We start from the raw sequence: 7,316 nt of genomic DNA on the forward strand, positions 1-7,316 counted from the left end.
CCAACGAAACTCCGAACCTCAGATGATGTCTTGGGAATCTCCCATTGCATCACTACCTCGATCATGGCCGGATCGACTAATATACCCTTCTAGTTGACAATGTTCCCCTAAAGCGGCACCTCATGCAACCAAAACTCACATTTGGAAAACTTGGCATAAATCCTCTCCCTCCTCATGGTCTCCAAACCTCCTGCAGGTACTATTCATGCTGCGCCTTGGTCTTAATGTAGACCACGATATAATTAATAAACATTATCATTGACCGATCCAACATCGGCCTGCACAACCGGTTCATGAGATCCATGAACATTTTCGTTACATTGTTGAGCCCGAATGGCATCACCATAAACTCGTAATGACCATAACGAGACATAAAGGCAGTCTTCTGCACATCCTTATCTCTGACCCTCACATGATGATCATGAAGTCTCAAATAAATATTGGAGAACCAAGATCCAACCTGAAGCTAGTCAAATAAGTAATCAATCCTCAGAAGTGGATAATGGTTCTTAATCGTCAGCTTGTTCAACTCCTAGAAATCAATGCACATCCTGTGCGACCCATTCTTCTTCTTCATGAATAGAATTGGTGCTGCCCATGGTGAATTGCTCGGTTTGACGAACTCCTTGTCTAATAGCTCATCATGTTATGTAGACAACTCCTGCATCTCTGGCGGTGTTAGGTGATACGGTACCTTGGCTATTAGAGTCGCTCTTAGAACCCATTCGATCTGAACTCTACCTGCCTCTCAGGAGGCACCCCCAGTATATCCTCGGGAAACACATCTAGAAAATCTCGTACATTAGGTACATCATTCACTGTCTTCTTGTCCATAACCTGTGTATCCATAACAAAATCCATAAAACCAGAGCATTCCTGTGGTGGATATCTCTTAGCCCTCATATATGAATAGAAGGTCAGTACTCCCCAAGTTTCATCACCATGAATAACCAGTTCTTCCCCACTTGTGGTTCGAACTCTCACTAGTTGGTGCTCACAATCCATCATAGCTCCATTATGGTTCAATCTCAATGTCAATGTCCTGTCCTAGGGATCTAACAATCATATCATCCAAGGTCTTGCAGCTTGACATGATAAAAAAACTTTTGAATTTCATCCATTAGCATGTCATGATACATTGTCTTCCTCATCTCCTCATCAACAGTATACTGTAGAGCCCTCTCCCTGAACTATATAATGATCTCCATCATATTCTACTTCTTATGGTGCAGGTCTTGAAACCCCCTCGCCAACTGCTACTCCTCAATATAAGGTGAAAACTCTACCATGAATCTCATCACAAAATCGGTCCAGGTCATGGCCATAAAAGCCTTAGCTCCCGTGGCATGGCCGACGTCCTCCTACCACTCGCGAGCTCGGTCTTCTACATAATGGACTCACATATCCTCTCATCAATCGGTTCAACACCAGAGCATGAACCAAAATCTAAACTAGAACCTCCTCACTGAGTGCTCACCACCATACTGAAATGTAAACATATAAACAATCACAACATCCTTGAGGAAATTCTTGCACTACAAGCTCCTTAGGATCTCTATGATTTACCTTGATTCGAGTACGGATCAAGTGCTTTTAGTTGTACAGGCCCATTACTACCTTCCACACCTATCCATTCTTTCCTTAAGAGTTATCTTGGATCCTCTAAGTTAGTTCAATATGGCAACTCTCATAAGCCCTATGATAAATAGCATACATATCCTGCTATAGCACTCCTTAGGTTCTCCTAGGAATCCTCATCTCACTTGCCTCTGCAACACTAAGAACCTCTACCAACACTGCTGGTTGCCTTATGCATGCAAATTATACACAATACGGATCAAATAGACTATTGAATTAGTGATTCTACCCTACCTCCTACCTCCACAACTAGACAAGGAACATGAAATAAAGCTAAATCAATCATTGCAGGCTATATGATCCTAATCATATACAATTTTTAAACATACACTTCGTAATTATGGTTTCCAATATAGACTCCAGCTAATTCATAACATCCAATTCCTCATAGGCTACAAGGCATCACATAAAATATACAATTCTATCATGCAATCCAGAAGGTATCATTAACCCGATTCTAGCATACAATTTACATAACGCATAATACTCATGTATGGGTATTTTGGGAATCACTTAATTGAGCTCGGCTGATTGCATGCATCAGACACCTTTTCTTTGTAAAAGTCTTTTTAGAAAATTTAATTTTCTTTTAAAAAGATTATCAATTCCTCAGTTTGAGTTGAGATACACCCAAGAGTGTGCTAGAATCTCTCAAACCAAGGCTATGATACCAACTTGTAACACCAAAAAAATACTAATAAAAAATTTCATTTTCAAACCATCAAACCATATAATCATTTGTTTAAAACCAATCATAGTAAAATATCTCTCTCAAACATCAGAGTAAAACGATAATAATCAATATGCAAAAAACCATCACGGGTGCTATGTAGTCAAACCATATCCTTTCCCATTGGAAATGGAAGTACCTGAAATATTTAAACGACAAAATACCACATACAATACATAACATCGGGCCCTGCTCATCATATCGGGCTCCACCTACTTAATGGTCCCTGCCCACATATTAGGCCCCACATCAAATAAATGGGCCTAATCCATCATACAAACGGGCTCAATCCAACATACGAACGGGCACAACTCAACACACAACGCAAGAGTCACAAAGACAACTAGCATCCTACATAGTATAGTGAGAAGACTCACCTTTCTCACGAAGTCAAACAAACCACAACTCAATGTCGCAAAATAAGTGTTACAACTTACCTATCGAATCAAACAAGGTTCCACCTTAGTCTATACTCTAGAACTAGCCATTTAACCAAAAGTTAACCCCGTCAAAAAGTCAACAGTCAGCATCATCATCAACTTACCATCATGTTGTGACCAACCCTCGATTACATTGTCGGAAAACAAACTTAGCCATATCATAAACTCGATCACGATCCAACTTAGTCTCGTTCAAATCTATTGTCATGCCGTGATGGCCATGCCACAAATTTGTGACAATGTCCGTCCAAAACAGTCAATGAACCCTCATCGTCACGTCATGACACCCATATGATCATGTTGTGAGAACTGCACTGGCGCATCATAATTCATTAATCCTCTTATTCATTAATCTGATCATCCTAACTTCCCATAGGACTTTCTTACCCCAAACACCTTCTAAAGATCTTTGCTTTATAGACATGCATGTCTTGAACTCAATATAGGTCAAAATGGTGAAAATAGAACCAAAATCCCATGTATGGATTTAAAACCACACCAAACTCTAGATCTGAAGCATATAACACTCAAGGACTTCACAGATCCATAAAGTTGCCAACTTTATGGAGTCCCTCCACCCAAACATTCTCAAATGTGGTTAAAAATGGACAAAAAGCATAGATATAGAAACCTGAAGCATAAATATTGGAACTTGGTCACTCATAATGGTCCAAAAAATGCTCAACGAAGTCTCAAAGCTGGCCAAGATGTTGCCTTCACCATAAAAGGCTTCTTCTTTCTTCAAAAACGATGAAGAACATCAAGATGGGTTTAAAAATGGAGGATATGGATTAGGGTTTCTTCAAGGGGATTTAGGAGGTGATGAAGGATGAGGGTGGAGAAAAACCTAGCCCTCACTACCTTTAAATATTGCCCAAGTGCGGAAATTAGGATTTTCCCCTGATCAGATGTCACGTCGCGACCAACGTAGTGTAAAATTGTGACACTTAAATGAGAGTCACGTCTATTGCAGTTATGTCACGTCGCCGCGATGCTTCCTTCACATCGTGAGCCATTCAAAACTCAAAATTTTTATGTATATTCTACACCTCGAGGATCCAGACCCAACTTAATTTTGATATGTGTGAATTTTATGATTTCTATTATCTCCTTACTTAACTTTATTCCAATTATAGTTAAATCATTAGAGGACATGATTGATGTTATAGTGTGGCTTAGATTCCTTAGGTAGAGTAAATACACCCGCGATGTCACAAAATAGTTCTTGGTGATCCTTGAATGGAAGGACTCATCCTAGGTTTTTAGCGAACCTATTCATCCAATCATATTAAATATGTATTATTATTCTGTATTAGATTGTGCAACTTAGTTTTGCTTGGATCTCATTCCAACAAAACATTTATTTATTCATAATGGAGTCATATACTGATTATAATTCATAGTTATCTCTATATGTTTTGAAGTCAGTATCTTGTGTAACAACTTACGTCAATATATCCTTTTAAACTAAGTAGCTAATGAACACTTTTCAGTTCTTCATAATTACTTTTAGAAAGTCCTTTTGTAGTCATCCATGACCTTCCTATGTATCCTATTTGAATCTTATTCCCATGCTCAAAGTATTGTCATACATATTGTGTTGTGCATAACATGACATATATGATGCCTTTATTTGCCTAAACAAATGTAATACCAATGATTTTATCTATCTAAATTACTGTTCTAGGTCCTTTTTAGATGAGATCAAAATGGTTACATGTGAAATTAGCGAGAATCCTCTCTAGGAATCATGCATCTTCATATCTTTCAATATCTTGTCATTATATACATTAAGATGTAACCTTAACATTTGTATTGATCTATCTCTATTAACCTTTATTCCATAGAATATAGTTTGCCTTTCCTAAATATTTCATTTATTAATACTTCCCGAGATAAGAAGAAAATTTATTTCATAGTAGGAATGTAATTTCTTATGATTAATTATGTCACATACATACAATATTAGGAATATCACTGTGCTCCTACTATTTTTCTTGTAAACACAAATATCATCTTTATTTTTAATGAAATCACACTTTTTGGTTACATCATGAAAACCTAAGATTCCTATTTCAATATGTTTGCTTTAAATCTATAAATGTATCTCTAAAGCTTACATATTTTATTAAGATGTAATGGTTTGACAAAACCTTTCATGCTAAATCATATAGACATCTTTAAGTAATTATCCATTTAATGAAACGAGTTTTAACATCCATTTTCCATATATCATAGTCAGAATATGTGGGTATGAAAAATAGAATCTTGATTGATCTAATCATAGCAACTTGAGAAAAATCTTTCTTCATAGTCTATACTACAAGTGAAAACTTTTGCGACAAGTCTTTCTTTAAATGTGTATACATTCCGATTCGTGTTAGTTTTCACCTTGAAAACTTACTTACTCTTTATAATCTTACTTTGGAGAGGAAGATAAATCAAGCCCATACTTGATTCTAATAAATGGATTACATCTCATTGTTCATTAGAATCCATCAGAAAATATTTGTCAACTAGAAATCCATATTTCTCAAGGCTTGACAATTTCTACCAGATTTGCAAATAGTTTATGTTTCTTAATAACTATTATTAAGGTTCAAAATTTATTGTTGAAAACTAGTGGAAACCTTTGCTACATTAGGTGGTGGTTCTAGATCTAATTCAAGTTCTACATGCCTCCCACCCGTTTTGTCCATTATAAGATTGCTTTTTAAAAAGTCGGATTTCAGAGAAACAAAGATCTTATCTTGGTGGGATTGTACAAGTAATAGCCTAAATAATCTTTAGGATATCGTACAGATATGTAAATAATAGATCTTCGGTCTAAAAGCTTATTGTCTTACACAAGCTTTACAGCCTCAAAGCTGAAAGTAAAATAAGGATAGATCATTTCGATGCTAAATCTAAAAAAAAGTTTTATTTACTTCTTAGTTGGATTTGTATTCAAAGAATAGTTGATAGTGATTAAGGCATGATCCCAAAATGATAAAGGAAGAATATTTCTACTTATTAAAAGTAAAACTGTATTTAATATGGTTTGGGTCATCCCTTATAATTTTAACACCTTTGATGGTCTAGTTGAGTAGTTTCTCGACTTCATATTGAAACAAATTGAACATTTCAAATGGTTTCATATTGATCTTTTATCATATTAAATATAATTACAACGACTATAATTATTATTGAAGGTGATGAGGTAATTTGCATTATATCTAGAAATTCATTTTGTAAGGACATAATACATCACTATGTATTATTCCTTAAAAATATTTTCTCTACTATTTTCAAAAAAAATTAATTAGTAGTCATTTATCTATAAATAACATAATATGTGTCAAATAAACTGTATTTATTTTCCTTCAAAAATCCATTTATTAAAGTTGGTATATGTGTAACTTGTTTGTATAATAAAGATAACAATGTCATATATAAGTTTGATTCAAATAATATGTGATTCTAATGTTGTTGCTTAAACAACTATTATTTAGAGAAATATTGACATTTACATTATAGATCTATTTAAAATATCTAGTTTTCAAAATAAGAATAATCATTACTGAATATGAATGTGATTGTTTTGAAAAATGATTAAGTAAATTATCAATCATCTAATAATATAACTGAGACATATATTTAGTCAAACTAAATTTAACATACATTTTTCAAAACAAACATTGTTTGACATAGAAGTCTTTTACATTCAAAACATAAATAATAAATTCCAAATTTTCTAGTCCATAACTTTTTTCTTATTTTCTTAATTGGAGTGCCAACTTCCTTGTTTCAATGCTTACTCTTAATGAACATGTGTAACATATTTACAAAGATTAGTTTGATAATTAGTATCAAGTTCTAGAGTGTTAGATAAAAATTAAAAGTTTTATGATATAAATATATGAAGTGCCCATATTGGGCTTCTCATTTAGAATTTCTTCATAACAAATTCACTTCTAACGACCAATGACATAACATGTCGAACATGAAATCTTGGCTTTAGATAGATCCTTCTCCATATGCTCAAGAAATTTAACCAATTGAGGGACAAATACATTCCAAACAATATTCAATCTTTTAAAAACATCTTATGCTTCGGTCAAAGTGTTGATTATTGTGATCATGGTCTTTTGGTGGGAAAAGAGGATACCAAATTTCTCCAAATCATTCAAATGTACAATAATCTTCGCGGAGTGAAATTGATGCTTTGGCCTTACTACATTCTAAGCTCTCCATTTCTCATACTATTATCAATCGTTCAACCTTTTCAAACTGATAGAATACACCTTGTAGCTCATCTATCATTTCCCATGTTGCAAGACATCCCATTATTTCCTTAAGCGATCTTAGATATAGGAGGTATGGTCGGAAGAGGTGTGCAAAATACATTGGTATTCCTTTTAATATGAGAAATGCTCTTAATCTTGAGTACCATGAAAGCAAATTCCAACGATTAAGTGATTCTTCATAAGGAATAGACTGTGGGAATCGAATAGTCAAGTTTGTTGTAT

Source organism: Lactuca virosa, chromosome 4 (assembly GCF_052849685.1).
Source record: "Lactuca virosa cultivar CGN04683 chromosome 4, Lactuca_virosa_CGN04683_v6, whole genome shotgun sequence".
NCBI classification, from domain to species: Eukaryota; Viridiplantae; Streptophyta; class Magnoliopsida; order Asterales; family Asteraceae; genus Lactuca; species Lactuca virosa.